This window comes from Otolemur garnettii, unplaced genomic scaffold, assembly GCF_000181295.1.
Source record: "Otolemur garnettii isolate 467f Iridium unplaced genomic scaffold, OtoGar3 scaffold00018, whole genome shotgun sequence".
In the NCBI taxonomy this organism is placed as follows: Eukaryota; Metazoa; Chordata; class Mammalia; order Primates; family Galagidae; genus Otolemur; species Otolemur garnettii.
In genome coordinates, this window is record NW_003852413.1 from 15,163,131 (window position 1) to 15,183,175 (window position 20,045).

Genomic DNA, 20,045 nt, shown 5'->3' on the forward strand with positions numbered 1-20,045 from the left:
GGCCAGGCGCGGGCGGTGGGGGCCGCCTCGGGGACCGGCTGCGCCCGGGGCCCCGGTGTCTCCTCCGTGCTCGGGCCCCCGCTGGGGTCGGGTTTTCTGTGGTGCGGCGGCGAGGCTGTGGAGAGAGGCGGGGAGGCGGTCAGGGCAGGAGAGGTCGGGACCGGGAGGCTGGGGAGCGAGTGGAGGGGAAGGGAGGCCGGGAGGGGAGGAGGCTGGGAGCGCCGAGGCGGGGAGAGGCAGAAGAAAGGGCCTGGGACGAGAGAGGGGACAGGGGAGACTTGGCGAGCACCTGCAAGGGCGAGCGGGGGTGACCGGGAGACCTGGACGGGAAGGAAAAGAGGGAGAAGCCCCGATGGAAAAAGGAGCTGAGGGTCCCGCCCTCAGATAATGGGTCCGAGTAGGACAACTTTGTGCCCCACATAAGTAATCAGAGGCCTGAAGACAATATTTTATTTTGTTCGGGAATCTTCAAATCTATAGCTTTTAAAATTGTCACCTCCAATTTATCCTAAGACTAAACATTTCTGACAACATGGGTTTAATAACGAACTTTTTGTCTTTCTTTTAAAATACATACGTATGTATACATAAACATCCGCCTTTTTGCTATTTACAGTTTGTTGAGAAAGTACCAAGAGCAACCCCCAGGGGAAAGGACTCACATTACAGGTTCTCCTAATTGTTTAAGCGCCCCTGACAACAGAGCTATTTGGTTTTCCCATCCGTGTTTACACTGTCATCGTGGTCTCAGCAGAACCTAGTATTTGTGAGTGGATTTTTATCTGGCTTCTTGGACACCACTTACTGGTAAACCACAGCTAAGTAAGGTTTTTAAAGCTTGGCTAGGAGGCACAGGCCCCTGGTGAAGTATAAAAGCATACATCGTTTACATATTTTCACCCGTTAGATGGTGGAGAAAAAACTCCTAAATGGCATGGCATGACAACAAATTTTTGAAATTATTAATGATTTTCTCCTAGCTCTGCAGACAGGTTGGTGAGCAAACTTCAGCCAGCTTTGAAGCTGGGCAACTTTCCATGCCCAGTTACACAATATCACCTCGCCGCCTGCCTGGGTCCCAGTGCCCTCCAAACAGGCTCAAGGGCTGGAGAATTTGTCTTTATTTTCCCCTCCCCTGCATTAAAGAGCTCCGTCTGCCCATCTGCAGCTCTGGGAACACTTCATTTAAAGTGACTTGTCTTGCCAAATTGGTAATCTCCTTTAAAATCAGCTTTCCTCCGGCAATAATAGCTGGTTAGAGTTCGTGTTTTTGCAAAGAGGTTGATTCTGACTCATTATGTTAAGCGGTTGTGCCATACACAGCTGAATAAAGTTCTGGTGGACATCCAATTCCTGGCTGTCAACTGTTGACCTCACAACTGCTTCCCCATTGATATCACCATCTGTTGTCATGGGAAAGATTGTCTGATATTTGGGTTAAATGCCACTGAAGTCATTCAATTTCCATGTGGAAAAATAACCCAAAGTAAATTGCCCTGCGAGGTGCGGAAGCTATTTTTCCCAGAGATAGTAAAGCGACCGGAACATCCACATAAAAGCAAAACAAAAACACCATGCCTCAGAGAACCCCTTATTTCTCCATTCCCTCTGTAACCTCATTTCATTCCATGCGTGAAATCTATGTGTGTTTTAAAGACGGAGCCTGGTTCAGGTGTCCCCAGGCTGTGCGCTGGGGCTGCGGGGACTCGGGCTGTCCTCCCCCAGCCCTGCCCAGGGCGCCCCCGCGCAGCCACCGAGCGGGGCGGACCCCGCGGCAAAAGGCGCGCCACGACCCCTTTTGACACTTTCCCTCCTCGGTGATGGAGTAACTACTTAACATGCAAAGTTTTCTCCAGCCTGCCCGGCTCGCTCGGGATCATTTCAGTAGCTGAACTGGCGTCTTTCCGAAAAGGCTGCCAAGAGACGCAAAATCTTGGGGACACAGTTTGCTCCTTTCTAACACGAACACAGACCCGGAGTGTCCTCTCTTGCAGGCTCTGACCCCCTTCCTCGTCCCGCCCTTCATCGCGCCCTCTCCCCAGGTCCCCCCCGAATCCCAGCAGCTCTTCCAGGGCTCCGCACTGCATCGATCTTACCTTTTCTCTCTGCCTCTGGGGCTTCGGGGGACGAGCCCACGATCAGACAGAGAAGCCAGAAGGCTCTAGCTGTCATTTTCGTGGACAGGGTTCCCAGGCTCTAAAACTGAGCCTGAGCTTTTGCTTGCTTTCTCTCCCCCCACCCCTTCTCCACACCCCCACCCCCGTTCATGCTAATGAGGGGCAGCCTTTGGGGAAACGGGAATCACTCACTGAACAGACCATTGGGACAAAAACCGAGCTGCAGGGATTTTCCCCCTTCCTAAGAGGCACCAGCACATGGCCTCTCAAACTTGTCCCCAGGAATGTCTGTCCTGTGATCTGCGGACAAGGACAACATCACAGCCTAAACTTTAAACCTGTGTGCCTTGGCAGGCTGGGGCTTGGGGAGTCGAGGGTGGAGTGACAAGTGGAGGGAATAAGGGTGCTGAGGGGCTGAGGGTGGGTGAACAAGGGATGGGAACTTTTTTCTAAATGAAGTGGATGGCATATAGGAAAATTAGTGCTCCAGGCAGCTTGGGCTTGTGGAAGGAAGGAGATTCCAGATGACAGAAAATGTGTCCCAGAGTGTGTCAGGCTGTCCCTAGAGAAACCGACTCAGTACCTCCTAGGTTTGGTAAAACTTCCACTGTATAGACAACATTTCTATTCTACAACTGGAAGGGGGACAAAAAGACTCCAGGAAATAGTTTTTCTTCTCCCTTCCTTTCTCTCTCCTCTCTTTCTCTTCCTCTCTCCCTCTTTTTTTTTGTATGTCTCTTCCTTGGAATCCGCGTCAAGTCTATACACTGGAGGACAGAGATGAGTGAAACACTTCCCCAACTCTCTAGTGATGGCTCGTATCTTTGAGAAAAGTAGGATTTGGTTTTTGTTTTTGTTTTTTTTCCTAAGAAAAATAAACTCATTCATCAATTAGGTCTGAATTCTTGAGACAACCCTGGATACTGGTTCTGAGCTAAGCATCCTTCTCCTTAGGATTGAACAGAAGCATCATTCACCAAAGGGGGAAATCAGTTGGCCAGGGTAAGCCCACCATCCTAATGGTGTAAATCTCATTTCAACAGCTTCAAACCCAAGAGGAAGGGGAAATGGATTTAGCTGAAGGAGTTTTATCTGCAGCACTCCAGCCGACAGAGTGAAGCAGCCTCTAAAAGAAATGAACTTTTGCTAACTTAATGTCTCAGAAATAACAGGGCCTGTGGAATGACCAGATTTGGGGGTGTGGTCATGTTTTCAGAAAAGGCACTGGACAGCTAGAAAGGAGGACAGTAAGGTGGGGAGAAGGCTGGGCTCCACCATGTTCAAGTTCTTCTGGAGGAAATGAGAGGTCACGTAAGCACTCAGAGCATTGCTTATACATGTGAAAGTATCTGTAGGTGGGACCTATGAAGGGTCTAGTTTAATTTCAACTTAAGAAAGAATATTTTTCCAAACAAAATCTCCAAGAAAGCAGATGACTGAGAGATTGCAGTGGTGATGCCCACTGGGGACATCCAAAGTGGACATTAGTGAAACTGTAGAGCAGGTTCCTAAGTTAGGTGTGATGTACGATGAGGGATACAACGAGATAAGTATGGCCATCTAGACCAGCGGTTCTCAACCTGTGGGTCACAACCCCTTTGGGGGTCAAATGATAATAATATCAGATATTTATATTACAATTCATAACAGTAGCAAAATAGTTATGAAGTAGCAATGAAAATAATGTTATGGCTGGGGGGGTCACCACAATATGAGGAACTATATGAAAGGGTCACGGCATTAGGACGGTTGAGAACCACTGAGACAGAGGCTGCTGGCTCTGGCATAAGTTGTAGGGTGACACGCTGTTTGGTAGTCTGGTCCTCAAATTTCTGTAGCTCAAAACTTTGTCATTGAATCAGATTCATGGGATCAAACTCATTTAAAAAGAAAATGTCTGGGGAGGTACAGTGGCTCACACTTATAATACTAGTAGTACTCTGGGAGGCCGAGGCAGGAGGATTCCTTGAGCTCCGGAGTTCAAGACCAGCCTGAGGGCGGCGCCTGTGGCTCAAAGGGGTACAGCACCCCCATGTGCTGGAGGTGGCAGGTTCAAACCCAGCCTTGGCCAAAAACTGCAAATAAATAAATAAATAAATAAAGCAAATTATTCAATTTAAAAAAAAGAAAAAGACCAGCCTGAGCAAGAACAAGACCCTCATCTCTACTAAAATAGAAAAAAAATAGACAGGCGTTGTGCACATGCCTGTATTCCCAGCTACTCAGTAGGCTGAGACAGGAGCATCACTTCAACCTGGGAGTTTGAGGTGTCTGTGAGCTAGGCTGAGGCCACAGCCCTCTAGCCTGGGACAACAGAGTGAAACCCTGTCTCAAAAACAAAACAAAAAAAAAGCAGCTGCAGAAACCAGAATCTGTATCATTTCTAAATTTATAGGGGGGAGGATCCAGTAATGGTGATGCAGAGGACTATTATGTCAGAAGTTTTCTGCAGGGCGGCGCCTGTGGCTCAAGGAGTAGGGCACTGGCCCCATATACTAAAGGTGCTGGGTTCAAAACTGGCCACAGCCAAAAAACTGCAAAAAAAAGGAAGAAAGAAAGAAAGGTTTCTGCACATCAAATTGCAGCCGAAAACGTATAATCTCTCCTTCAGGTATTAGAGGAGCAAATTCTCTATTTCCTCCAAAAAAGTAAACCTCTCCAGTCACTGCAAGGCTGTGTGCAGGGACTGCAGACTCTGGACTGGACCACACGGACACTGTGAAGTCCATGTCCTTGTTTATAGATGTCCTCAGATCCCTTCCACATGCTCTTTCTTCAAGTCAAGTGGAATAAAATTAATTAGACTTAAGCTTCCTCAGTTACAACCACATCTCAGACATACCTACTTGGGATTACATTCAAGTCACCCAGATCCAATTTGGGGTGTTCCCGAAACTCTTCTGTTGCAGGAATGTTGTGAATGCCCTGAAACCCACACCCTGACACATAGAGGCAGGGAGCAGGCTGGATGGCTCCCAAGGGATCTTAGAGGTTCCTGGGGTGGCACCCTTTGGAAGAACTTGCCAGGGTGCTGAGCAGGGGCTTGGGTTGCAGGCTTAGAAACCACACTAATGGTGGAAGGTACAAGTTCAAGGAGACAGAGCTCTGTAGCCAGAATGCCAGTTTGTTAATTTACACTGAGAAATTGACTCAGGCAGACATGCATGCTCATGTCAGCCTGGCTAGCGTTCTTTTTCTATAAACAAGGCGCTTGAGAAACCAAATTATCATCAGGGCACTTGGTAATATAAACCAGAGCAGGGAGAGTTTGTCATATGATTGGAATGTTTAACAGTATTGGTTTCTTTTTTTTTTTTTTTTTTTTTTGAGACAGAGCCTCAAGCTGTCCCCCTGGGTAGAGTGCCGTGGCATTACAGCTCACAGCAACCTCCAACTCCTGGGCTCAAGCGAGTCTCTTGCCTCCGCCTCCCAAGTAGCTGGGACCACAGGTGCCCGCCACAACACCCGGCTATTTTTTGGTTGCAGCCACCATTGTTGTTTGGCGGGTCCGGGCTGGGGATTCGAACCCGCCACCTTAGGTGTACGTGGCTGGCGCCTTAGCTGGTTGAGCTATAGGCGCCGAGCCACAGTATTGGTTTCTTACGGCCTCATATGTCTGTGCTCACAATAGGTGTGTATCTTTCAGGTGGAAAAATCCAAGAGAATAACTGGCATGCTGTCCCCTGACAATTTCTGGTATTTTGAGTGTATCTTTCTGCTTAGCAAATATTTATTGAGCATCTACAATGTGTTTTATAATAAAGAATCAGTGCCTGGTGCAGAGTTTCTAAAGCCCTTGGAATTTCCCAAGTGATAGAAATGCCTTTTTGGCTTTCTTATTTGTTTGTTTTGGTTTTTTGTCGCCCTCAGTAGAGGGCCATGGCGTCATAGCTCACAGTGACCTCAAACTCTTGGGCCCCAGTGATTCTCTTGCCTCAGCCTCCCGACTATAGGTGCCCAGCACACCACCCAGCTACTTTTAGAGACAAGGTCTTGCTCTGGCTCGGGCTGGTCTCGAACCTATGAGCTTAGGCAATTCTCCCACTTCAGCCTCCCAGAGTGCTACGATTACAGGTGTGAGCCACCGTGCCCAGCCCAAAATGCCTTTATTATTCATGCCTTTATTATCCAGTTTCCTGGATCACATCTGAGTTTATGCCAATGAAGTGAATCCTGGAGGTCCTTTGATAGCTTCAGGGTGAGGACTGGTCATCAGAAAGTTCAGTCATATAATCAGAGGGTTGGGACTTTGAGCCAGCCCAGCAACCTCTTGGGAGTAAAAGGAAGCTGGAGCCTGAGTTCCATCACATATGAGACCCCAATAAAAACTGTGGACACTGAAGATCAGTGGACAGTGGGTGTGTCCGGAGGGTGGTGTGCCCTAACCCATGGACAGAAGACACAGAAGCTTGCATTCATTAGGGGCCTTACCAGACCTCACTCTTTGTGTCTTCCTGCAGCTGGTTGATTTTATTACCTTTGTAATTAAACTCTAATTGTAGGGATAGTGCTGTCTTGAATGCTGTGAGTCATTCTGGAGACTTATCAAACCTGAGAGGGATCATAAGAACCTCCCAGATTTATAGCTGGTTGGTCTCAAATGAGGGCAGTCTTGCTATGGTAGGTGTCCTTTGACTAGTAGGGTCTGCGCTAACTCTGGGTGGTTGGCACAATAATTGAATTGCAGTATACCAGTTGGTAATGGAATAGTATGTGCTAGGCACTGTTCTAGAAGTTAGAAGTACCAGTCATAATTATTCTTCAAGAAAATTACAATATAATTGCTTTGGTTTCCATTGGGTGAGTTACAATTACTTTCTGGTTCTTTCATTTCAGGACCCTCTTGATTAGGGCCAGGGTGTCCCCAAGTTTGTCAGATGTTAACAGATCCTGAGTTTACTCCCATATGTACTGGGCTAGGTCCTGTGATACATGCATATCAGGACATAAATCTTCCCCTGAAGGGGCTCACAGACTATTATGGGAAATAACATTCAATACATTGAATTCAATAAGTGCTCCATTGATAAATTGTACCTGCTAGAGAGAAAGGACTGGTTAACAGGAGCCGGAGGCCAAGTAATAGTCGCTGGAAGACGTCCTCTATAGTCTGGGTTGAAGTTGATCAGGTAAACCAACACAGAACACTGTAGGCTGAGGTAACAACAGTGGGAGATATGAGAGCGTGTGTGTGTCTGTCCAAGCCAAGGCAGTCTTCCCAGTAACACAGGGCATTGGATAGCCTTAATGCCCGGTACACCTGGACTTTATTCTAGGCAATGGTGAACCCATGAGAGGTTGTGAGTAGATGCTTTTAAATTCTTTATTTTAGGCCAGGCGTGGTGGCTCATTCCTGTAATCCCAGCACTCTGGGAGTCCAAGGTGGACTTGCCCAAGCTCACTAGTTTGAGACCAGCCTGAGCAAGAGCGAGACCCCCACCTCTAAAAATAGCCGGCGTTGTGGCAGGTGCCTGTAGTCCCAGCTACTCAGGAGGCTGAGGCAAGAGAATCACTAGAACTCAAGAGTTTGAGGCTGCTGTGAGCTATGACACCATGGCAACTCTACTAAGGGCAACAAAGTGAAACTCTGTTTTCAAAAAAAAAATTCTTCATTTTCCTATCATAAAAGTATTTGTTATCATAATGCAAAATTTGGAAAATAAAAAAAAACCACAAAACGTAGACCTTATCTATATATTCCCACCTCTGCCCCCAGTGATGACTGTAACTTTCCAAAGTATTTATTTCCTTCGGGCTCTTTCTGAGATATCATTTTTACACAGATGTGATAGTGTGCCTGCATTATTTTGGATCCTGTGTTATCACAGGATCACAGAACACAATGACATAAACCCTCCCCTACCCTATGTTTTGTGTATACAATTTTGTACCCAGATTTTTTCAATTAAAATTATTATTTTTTTTTTTTTTTTGAGACAGAGCCTCAAGCTGTCCCCCTGGGTAGAGTGCTATGGCTTCACTGCTCACAGCAACCTCCAACTCCTGGACTCAAGCGAGTCTCCTGCCTCCGCCTCCCAAGTAGCTGGGACCACAGGCGCCCACCACAATGCCCGGCTATTTTTTGGTTGCAGCCATTATTGTTGTTTGGCGGGCCGGGGCTGGATTTGAACCCACCACCTTAGGTGTATGTGGCTGGCACCTTAGCCGCTTGAGCCACAGGCGCCGAGCCTCAATTAAAATTATTAAAATACAATTACAAACTCTTTACTCTTTGTATACATGAAATTGCATTTGCATAATATTGATATGTTCTCATTTAGATAAACCTTAATTTGATGAACATTTTAGTCTATTTTCTTTTTCTCCAGAGATAGGGTCTCACTATGTTGTCCAGGCTGAATTTGAACTCACAGACTCAAAGGATCCTCTGGCTTAGCCTCCAGACTAGCTGGGACTACAAGTGTGAACACCTGGCTGTAGTCTATTTTGAACGTTTGCTGCTGCAAAACCTTCCCTGTGCCCATCAACAGCAGAATGGATATATCACATATATCATGACATACTGCAATACTGTAGGGCAGTTTCTCAACTGTGGCACTATTAACATTTGGGTCCCATAATTCTTTGTTGTGCATTGTAGGATGTTGGATGTTGACTAGCATCCCCGCTAGATCATAGTATCCACCTCTAGCCCCATTTGGAACAAGCAAAACTGTCACCGGAATTGCCTAATGTCTCCTGGGGGCAAAATCATGAAGTATGTTCATTGCTATACATCATAAAAATAAATGACCTACTGGGCAGGGCCTATGGCTCAGTGAATAGGGCGCCAGCCCTGTATACCAAGGGTGGTGGGTTCAAACCCGGCCTTGGCCAAACTGCAACAACAACAAAAAAATAGCCGGGCATTGTGCCGGTGCTTGTAGTCCCAGCCACTCGGGAGGCTGAGGCAAGAGAATCACCCAAGCCCAAGAGCTGGAGGTTGCTGTGAGCTGTGATACCATGGCACTCTACCGAGGGTGACAAAATGAGACTCTGTCTCTAAAAAAGAAAAAAGAAAAATAAAAAAATAAATGAGCTACAAGTCCAAAAGCAAAGTATAGATGAATCTGAGAAGCATGATAATCAAGTGGAAAAAAAAAACCTGGCACAAAAGACTGTATACTTTATATAATTTCATTTACATAAAGTGCACAGACAGGCAAAAGTAATTTGTGGGTGATGGTTCTCTTTGAAGGGTAGTGACTGCAAAGAGTACCAGGGGCTGGAGGAGGTTTCTGTGGTACTGAATTGTTCTATAATTTGATCTATTAATTTTTGATAATTCATTTTAAATTTTTGATATTTTAAAGAATGCATTTTAATATACGCAAATCTGTTGTTTTTTTGTTTTGTTTTTGAGACAGAGTCTCACTATGTCACCCTGGGTAGAGTGCCATGGTGTCACAGCTCACAGCAACCTCACACTCTTAGGCTTAAGCGATTCTCTTGCCTCAGCCTCCCAAGTAGCTGGGACTACAGGTGCCTGCCACAAAGGCCCAGCTATTTTGCTGTTGTTGTTGATGTAGTTGTCATTGTTTGGCAGGCTTGGGCTGGATTCGAACCTGCCAGCTGTAGGATATGTGGCTGGCTCCCTAGCCTCTGAGCTACAGGCACCGAGCCTCTGTTGGTTATTATTATTATTACTTTTTGCAGTTTTTTTGGCTGGGGCTGGGTTTGAACCCGCCACCTCCAGTATATGGGGTCAGTGCCCTACACCTTTAAGCCACAGGCACTGCCCTATTTTTCTTTTCTTTTTTTTTTTCTACTGGTTATTTTTTATGGTAGCTTACCTTCCTTTATAAAAACCTTTAAAGTTATGGATAGGTGTGGTGGCTCATGCCTGTAATCCTAGCACTTTGTGAACGAGGATCACTTGAGGCTAGGAACTAGTGTTCCTGGGCAATAGAGTGAGACCCATCTCTATACAAATATAAAAAAATGAAAATGTATGCAAGTCATATACATTCATTGCAGAATAATTAGATATTACAGATAGGAAAGAAGAGAAAAAAATTAAATATAATCCTATTGTCTAATAACTACTATAAATATTTTGGTGTACTGATTTCTAGACTTTTCTCTATATATACATATAAATATGTTACATGATTCATATATGTATAACTGTGTTATCATGGTATATGTGTATTTTATGACATGGTTTTTCACAATTTAGTGATAAGTCAACATCCTCCCATTTCAATAAATATAGGAGTTCATGACTTTTTTTTTTTTTTTTTGAGGCAGGGTCTCACTATATTGCCCAGGCCAGGCTGGAACTACTAGCTTCAAGTGATCCTCCCTCCTTGGCCTTCCAAAGTACAGACATGAGCCACTATACCCAGCGCATAGTCATTTGAAATGACTAAATTCCTAGGCGTTGAATTATTGAGTTAAGGATATGATAAATTCATTCTTTTTGCTATATATTGCTAAATCGTATCAGTTTACAGTGATCAGCAATCAGTGTAGGCATGTAATAATGCCTACTTCTCCATGTGGTGAATTATCATCATCTTATATTCTTGTTCTTCTGAAGGGGTTATTTATTTATTTATTCATTTTTTGTGTGACAGAGTCTCACTCTGTTGCTCCAGGTTAGAGTGCTATGGCGTCATAGCTCACAGCAACCTCAAACTCTTGGGCTCAAGCGATTCTCTTGCCTTAGCCTCCCAAGTAGCTGGGACTACAGGCACCCACCACAACACCCAGCTATTTTTAGAGATGGGGTCTTGCTCTGGCTCAGGCTGAGGCTGGTCCTGAACCTGTGAGTTCAGGTAATCCACCCACCTCGGCCTCCCAAATTGTATTTCTTCTTTTGTTAATTTCCTGTTTATATGGTTTGTCTATACATATTGCAACTATTTCTCTAGGATTTTTTTTGTTTTTTAGCAATTTGCTGACCATAGAGCTTTTAAGTTTGTTTGTTTTTGAGACAGAGTGGCACTGTGTTGCCCTCAGTAGAGTGCTGTGGCGTCATAGCTCATAGAAACCTAAAACTCTTGGGCTTAAGCAATCCCCTAGCCTCAGCCTCCCAAATAGCTGGAAACACAGGCAGTGGCCACAGTGCCCAGCTATTTTTTGAGATGGGGTCTCTTGCTCTTGCTCAGGCTGGTCTTGAACTCCTAAATTTAAGCAATCCACCCACCTTGGCCTCTCAAGCGCTGGGATTACAGGCGTGATCCATGGAGCTTTTAAATTTTATATAGTAAAATCTATGAATCTTTTGTTTAACAATATCCCTTGCGTCATCCTTAGAAAGACTTTCTTCAGCCAGCACAGTGGCTCACACCTATAATCCCAGCACTTTGGGAGGCCAAGGCAGGTGGATTGCCTGAGCTCCCGAGTTCAAGATCAGCCTGAGCTAAAGGGAGCCCGTCTCTAAAAGATAGCCAGGTGTGGCTCAGCACCTGTGGCTCAAGTGGCTAAGGCGCCAGCCACATACACCTAAGATGGTAGGTTCGAATCCAGCCCAGCCCGCCAAACAACAATGATGGCTGCAACCAAAAAATAGCCAGGCATTGTGGTGGGCGCCTGTGGTCCCAGCTACTTGGGAGGCTGAGGCAGGAGACTCGCTTGAGCCCAGGAGTTGGAGGTTGCTGTGAGCTTTGATGCCACGGCACTCTACCCAGGGGGACAGCTTGAGGCTCTGTCTCAAAAAAAAAAAAAAAAGATAGCCAGGTGTTGTGGTGGGCTCCTGTAGCCCCAGCTACTTGGGAGGCTGAGGCAAGAGAATCGCTTGAGCCTAGGAGTTATAGGTTGCTGTGAGCTATGACTCTAGGGCTCTACCAGTGGCAACAAAGGGAGACTCTGATTTTAAAAAAAATGACTTTCGATGCCCATAGCACAGTGGTTATGGCACCAGCCACATGCACCGAGGGTGGCAGGTTCGAACCCAGCCCAGGCCAGCTAGACAACAGTGACAACTGCAACAGAAAAATAGCCGGAGATTGTGGTGGGCGCCTGTAGTCCCAGCTACTTGGACTTTGGAAGCTGAGGTAAGAGAATTGCTTAAGCCCACGAGTTTGAGGTTGATGTGAGCTGTGACACTATGGCACTCTACCAAAGGTAACATAGTAAGACTCTGTCTCAAAAAAAAAAAAAAAAAATGGCTTTCTTCAGTCCGAAGTTATATATACATATAAAATCTCCCTTCATTTTTATAATGCTTGTTGTTTAATTTTAATTCCATCTGGAATTTATTTATTTTGGTATGTAGTATGAGGTAAGACTCTAATGTCATTTTTTGCACACATAATTAGAAAATTGTCTAATCCAATTGATAAATAAATCTATCCTTTTCCACTTTCCCAAATAGTGGTAACTTCTACTAAGTATAAATCTGTTTCTAGACTTTCTACTTTGCTCTGATACAGTTTATTCTCATGCCTAAATGTCCACAGCAGAGCACTGTTGTAATTCCTATGGTGTTACAACTTTCTTTTCAAAAATTGCTTTAGCTATTTTAGTGTTTATTTTACCAAGTAAACTTTAGAAACATTCTGGTAAAAAAAATTTTTTTTTTTTTTGAGACAGAGTCTCGCTATGTCGTCCTGGGTAGAGCGCTGTGGCATCACAGCTCACAGCAACCTCAAATTCCTGGGCTTGTGTGATTCTCTTGCCTCAGCCTCCCAAGTAGCTGGGACTACAGGCACTCACCACAACAACCAGCTATTTTTGTTATTGTTGTTGTTATTGTAGTTGTCGCTATTTGACAGGCCCTGGGAGGGGTTGGAACCCTCCAACCTGGGTGTATGTGGCCTGGTGCCATAGCCACTGAGCTACAGGCACCACGCCTGATAAATTTTTTAAATGATGTTGAAATTCATCGAATTTGCATTAAATGCACACCTTAATTTGTAAAGAGATCAATGATTTTCCTCTATTGTTGTTCTATCCATGAAAATGGGATATCTCTATATTTCTTTGAGTCTTCTTTTCCTTCTTTCAGAATATTATATTTTCTTCATCTAAACTCCAACCATTTCTTGTTAAGTTTATTTCCAGGAGCCTGGCCAATACAGTGAGACCCTATCTCTACATAAAAGTTTTTTAAAAATTAGCTGGGTGTGGTAGCTTGCACCTGTAGTCCTTGCTACTTGGGAGGCTGAGGTAGGAGGATAGCTTGAGCCCAGAAGTTTGACGTTTCAGGACCATTGTTGCACCACTGCACTCCAGCCTGGATGACCCATCAGGACATTGTCTCTTTTAAAATAAAAATTATTCCCAGGGTATATTTTAAAATTTATTTTATTTCATTTTAATTGTATTTATTTTATTATTTTATCTCTTGATACAGAGAGTCTCACCCTGTTTCCCCAGGCTAGAGTACCATGGTGTGATCATAGTTCACTTCAACCCCAACCTCCTGGTTTCAAGCAATCCTTCTGCCTCAGTCTACCAAGTAATTGGGACTACACTCACCTCCACAATGCCCAGCTAGTCTTCTGAAGTTAGTTAGTTAGTACAGGGTATTGCTCAGACTGGTCTTGAACTCATGAGCTCAGGTGATTACCCCCCAACCTTGTCCTCCCAGAGTGCTAGGATTAGAGGTGTGAGCCACTACACCAGCCAGAAAGTGTGATTTATAATATGTTTGTTATTAGCCGGGCATGGTGACTCATGCCTGTAATCCTAGCACTCTGGGAGGCTGAGGCAGGTGAATTGCCTGGACTCAGGAGTTTGAAACCAGCCTGAGCAAGAGCGAGACTCCATTTCTAAAAATAGCTGGGTGGTGTGGCAGGCACCTGTAGTCCTAGCTGCTTGGGAGGCTGAGGTAAGAGGATTGCTTAAGCCCGAGAGTTTGAGGTTGTTGTGTCCTCTGACACAACTGACACTCTACCAAGGGTGACAAAATGAGGCTCTGTTTTGAAAAAAAAGAAATGTTGTTTTAAGCTGCTAAATGTTGGGGGGTAATTTGTTATGCAGCAATAGATAACTAATACACAGTGGAAGGCCTCTTAGGCCTCTTTCTAATCCAATTAATTTTTCCCCTCCCAAAGGTAATCATTATGATGAAATTGGAATTTCTACCATTCTCTTAAGCTCTTTCTGTTATGACTATGCAAACTATTTTAATTTTATTTTTGTTTTTGTTGTTTGGGTTTTTTTTTTTTTGAGACAGAGTCTCACTATGTCACCCTGAGTAGAGTGCTATGGCATCACGGCTCACAGCAACCTCAAACTCTTGGGCTTAGTGATTCTCTTGTCTCAGCCTCCCAAGTAGCTAGGACTACAAGTGCCTGCCACATCACTTGGCTATTTGTTGTTGTTGTTGTTGTTGTTGTTGCAGTTGTCATTTTATTTTTTAGCTGGCCCAGGCCAGGTTCAATTCTGCCTGCCTCGGTGGATGTGGCTGGTGTCCTACCCACTGAGCTACAGGCACCTCCTGCAAACTATTTCATAACAAACACCTTATAAATAAATTTTGAAGGTTTTAAAAAATTCTGATTTTAGGCTCAGCCCCTGTAGCTCAGCAGTTAGGGTGCCAGGCACCTACACTGGGGATAGTGGGTTGGAGCCCAGCCCAGGCCTGCCAAACAACAATGACAACTACAACAAAAAAATAGCCGGGTGTTATGGCAGACACCTGTAGTCCCAGCTACTTCAGAGGCTGAGGCAAGAGAATTTTGGGGCCCAAGATTTTAAGGTTTCCGTGAGCTGTGATGGCACAGCACTCTACTGAGGGCAACATAGTGAGACTCTATCTCAAAAAAAAAAAAATTCTGATTTTAAATTTTGGAACATTCAATATAAATATGTACTTATAGTTCAACAAATAATTTTTTTTTGAGACAGTCTCACTTTGTTGACCTCAGTAGATCTCACAGCAACCTCAAACTCTCAGGCTTAAGCTGGTCCTCTTGCCTCAGCCTCCAGAGTAGCTGGACTATAGGTGCCTCCCACAACCCCTGGCTATTTTTAGAGACTGTGTCTTGCTCTTGCTCAGGCTGGTCTTGAACTCCTGAGCTCAAGCAATTCAGTTCCCTCGGCCTCCCAGAGTGATAGGATTAGGGGCATGAGCCACCGCGCCTGGCCTTAAGCTTGATAGTCATAATGGCCTTCTTCTACCTCTTCCTCCATGTTCCCCTTTCCCTCACCTGATCAGAGTTCTATGCCTGGTAGAGTCACCCAACACTTTATTCCCGTAAGACCTGAGTTCTTGGTGATCCTCTTTTTTACTGGGTTGCTGTACTTTGCCATTAACCGGGTCTTCGGAGCGAGGCTGTACTGAGATGTGCCCACAGTGACTCCTGACCTTCCAGACCGAGCCTCCTTCCTCTATTGAGTAACAGCCGCTCCCTCCTCGGTTCCTGGCCCCACGCCTTCTGGCATCATCTAAGCCCAGAATGGCAGCGCTAGCAGAAGCCCTGAAATAAAGGGAGGCAAATTCAGACCCGGAATACGCGGCTGTCCAAGTGAGGTTGAGACGCTGTCCACGCATCCTATTCTGGTCACTACAAAGATGGGATGACGGGGTGGCCGCGCAGGGTGCGACCTTCACCTCGGAGACGCGCCCTCTGCTGGCCCTTCTTCAGACCTGCGGCCCCAAACATCGCCCCCTGCAGCCCTCCCTACCTCTGGTGGCTGGTCACTGCTCTGATGGCCCTTTCCCGCCTTTATTTGAAGAGTTTCTGGACAGAGACTATGTCTTGAAAACTAGATAGATAGATAGATAGATTGGTTGGTAGAATGAGCAAAATTATCAGGATAAAATATTCTGCCATAGTAGAACATTGTTTAAATTTCCAGATGATTGTAAATCAAATTTCAAAAATATTATGTAATATATCTTAGTAATTTTATCTTTCTTCTCAGCTTTGATAGAATACATCTGATACAGATACCCTAAGTTAAAAGCTGGGGTTTTTTTGTTTGTTTGTTTTTTTAAGACAGAGCCTCAAGCTGTCACCCTGAATAGAGTACCATGGCATCACAGCTCACAGCAACCTCCAACTCTTGGGCTCAAGCGATTCTCCTGCCTCTGTCTACCAATTAGCTGGGACTATGGGCGCCCACCACAACGCCTGGCTACTTTTTGGGTGTAGCTGTCATTGCTGTTTGGCGAGCCTGGGCTGGATTCGAACCCACCATCTCAGGTGTGTATGGCTGGTGCCTTAGCCACTTGAGCCACAGGCACCGAGCCTAAAAGCTGTTCACTTTTATTCCAAAATCCAATGCTCTTGTCTATTAATAACAAGGATACACTATATATTCCAAATTATAATGGAAAGTCTGGGAATCTCTAAACATTCACTGTCTGCATCACCTAAAATCAACAGTGGAGATAGAAAAATTACATGGAATACTAAAAATAAAATGTACAAACTTTCTAGGGGAAAGGTGCTGGTGTTTAGCGTGGCAAGCATCCATGTCTGTTCTTGAAAGGCCTCGAATTTCCTTTTAAGGAAGTAGCTCTTCCCTTTTGTGGGGAGAATTGGTAGGAGGGGCGTTCCTCTGTGACCCCATAAATCAACAGAAGAAAGGCCCATCCGGGCATGGTTCTATGTACCTATAGTCCCAGCTACTCTAGAGGCTGAGGCAGGAGGATCCCTTGAGCAGGGCGTTGGAGCAATAGAGTAAGACACCCCCACCCCACCCTCTGTGGGGGGTGGGGAAATGAAAAGGAAAATCCATGACCCGAGCTGGACCAACTGTAAGCTTTTCTCTGGAAACTTGATTCTGGAGCGAGTGACCCTTGCATGAAAAACCATCACCGATGACCATCTGATTCTCTAGAGTCTCAGTGTTTTTTACCTTCTTACTTATTCAGGCCCTCTGAAATGTCTTTTTGTTGTTGTTTGGTTTTCTGGTTTTTGGTTTTCTTCTTTTGAGTGTTTTCTTTTTTTTAGACAGGGTCTCACTGTGGGTAGAGTGCTGTAGTGTCATAGCTCACAGCAACCTCAAACTCCTGGGGTCAGGAGATCTTCTTGCCTCAGCCTCCTAAGTAACTGGGACTACAGGTGCCTGCCACAACGCCTGGCTAGTTTTTTCTATTTTTAGTAGAGATAGGGGTCTCTCTCTCTCTTTCTGGCTGATCTGGAACTCTGGAACTCAAGCAATCCACCTGCCTCCACCTCCCAGAGTGGTAAGATTGCGAGCCTCCATATCTGGTCTGATTTGATTCTTCCTGGTTCCAAAACCTGGTTCTCCAGCTCCCATCTTTCCAGTGAATTATAATTTGCTTTGTTTAAGTTTGGCTGGTTTGTTACCATTGTTGGCAACAAGAGGGAACTGAGCAAGGAGTCTGAGGAGTTGTGTAGAGAACCAAGAAAAAGATTTCCTGGAAGCTTGGGAAAAGAGTGTTTCGAGAAGGAAGGATGGTCAAGAATTTCAGACTTAGGCCGGGCCAGATTGGTCATGCCTATCATCCTAGCATTCTAGAAGGCCAATGCAGGTGCTTTGCCTGAGCTCACTGGTTATAGACCAACCTGGGCAAGAGTGAGACCTTGTCTCTGAAAATAGCCTAGCATTGTGGCAAGCGCCTATAGTTCCAGCTACTCAAAGAGAATCGCTTGAGTCCAAGAGTTTGAGGTTGCTGTGAGCTGTGATGCCATAGCACTCTACTGAGGGCAACAAAGTGAGACTCTGACAAAAAAAAAAAAAAAAATCATCGACTTTAGAGCCAAGTCAAGCAAGACAAGAACTGACAGGTGGGCCAGGTGCAGTGGCTCACACCTGTAATCCTAGCACTCTGACAGGCAGAGACAGGTAGATTGCTTGAGCTCACAAGTTCAAGACCAGCTTCAGCAAAAGCAAGACCCCCATCTCTACTAAAAATAGAAAAATTGAGGCAAGAGGATCGCTTGAGCCCAAGAGTTGGAGGTTGCTGTGAGCTATGACGCCACAGCACTCCACCCAGGGCTACAGCTTGAAACTCTTGGCTCAAAAAAACAAAACAAAACAAAACAGAATTGACAGGTGTTTCTTTTCTTTTTTCTTTCTTTCTTTCTTTCTTTTTTTTTTTTTTTTTGAGACAAAGCCTCAAGCTGTCTCCCTAGGTAGAGTGGCTTGGCATCACAGCTCACAGCAACCTCCAACTCCTGGGCTCAAGCAATTCTCCTGCCTCTGCCTTTCAAGTAGCTGGGACTACAGGTACCTGCCACAATGCCAGGCTATTTTTTGGTTACAACCATCATTGTTGTTTGGCGGGCCGGGACTGGATTCGAACTTTCCAGCTCCAGTGTATATGGCTGGCGTCCCAGCCTCTTTTTTTTAAGACAAGAATCTCATTATGTCACCCTGGGTAGAGTGCTGTGGCATCACAGCTCACAGCAACCTCTAACTTTTGGGCTTAAGTGATTCTCTTGCCTCAGCTTCCCAAGTAGCTAGGACTACAGGCGCCCACCACAATGCCAGGCCATTTTTTGGTTGTAGTTGTCATTGTTGTTTGGCAGGCCCAGGCTGGGTTCGCTCTGGTGTATGTGGTTGGCGCCCCAGCCGCTGAGCTACAGGCGCTGAGCCTGACAGGTGTTTCTTAAATTTGCCAATTAAGAGGCCACTGTTGGGGAGGAATGTGCCCAGTGGCAGGGGATGACGGTGGCAGGTGGAGAACAGACACTGGACATGGAGAACTCTGCCTTTGCAGCAGCCTGCGTGCCTGGACAGAGGGCAACCAAGACTCATGAAAAAAGCCAGAGGACAGGGCTGAGCATGAACCTGTAGGACATTTCTGGGCACAGAGGAAAAAACGACCCCGGAGGGAAGTTAAAACACAGAAAGAAAACTAATGCACTCACCCCTTCAGAGTGTTTACTAAGTGCCAGGAAATTTTCCTGAGGAGGAGAGAGATGGGGTCAGACCAAAGGCAGACAGAGGAGCTGGCCTGGGACTCGGGGAGGGACACCTCTTCCTCTGAGACAGGAGAGAGAAGGGATGGGGTGGATGTCAGAGGTGGAAGGAAGAGGAAAATGTGGATGAAATTTGCACTGAGTGATGGAATCTGCAGTATTCCAGAGGCACTTAATGTTTGTTGACTTTAGATGAATGAACTATGGTGTGTGAGCCAAGAAACATCTGCAGGGAAGAAGAACTGGGCTCCGAAGGAAGCAGAAGGGGAGGAAGGGGGTGGGAGAATTAGGTGAGCAGAGTGGAGAATTATCAGCAGTCCCGTCAGAAGCCTACAGGAGGAATGTGGTACTTAGTCCTTGGGGCCTTGTATCCCAATATCTGAGAGGAATCTTGCATTTGGGGGGCCAGGGATATATTGTCTTTGTTTTTTTCAGATGCCTACAGGTGGGATATACAAGACAATGCAGTTCAGATTTTTTTGAGCACCTACTGTGTGCAAGGAGCTAATGTGAAAACCACCTCCCAACTCTGAAACACCTGGAATAGAGGTGGAACTTCTCCCCCAGTCTTCTTCATTTGTTAATGCTTCCTAGTTTAAAAATTCAGCACTAATTCCTAATCTTAAAAAAATGGATAAAGGTGTCAGTTAAAATTCTCCACTGGTTGTTTAATTATTGCGTTTCTCTTAAACATACTTTTTATTTTGTAATAATTTTAGATTTACATAAAAGTAGCAAAGATTGGGCGGTGCCGGTGGCTCAAGGAGCAGGGCGCCGGCTCCATATACTGGGGGTGGCAGGTTCAAGCCCAGCCCTGGCCAAAAACTGCAAACAAAAAAGTACCAAAGATAGTTCAAAGAGTTTCACTATTCCCCTCACTCAGTTTCCCCTAAAGGTAACATCTTACCTGATCTTACATTTCTGAAAACTAAGCTGTTGTTTAGCTGCCCCAGGCCGGGTTTGAACTCACCACCGAGCCACATTCCTCAAAACTAAGAAGTTAACATTGGTACATTAAAAGTAATTTAACTCGGCTCGGGGCCTATAGCTCAACCGGCTAAGGCGCCAGCCACGTACACCTAAGGTGGCAGGTTCGAATCCCCAGCCCGGACCCGCCAAACAACAATGACGGCTG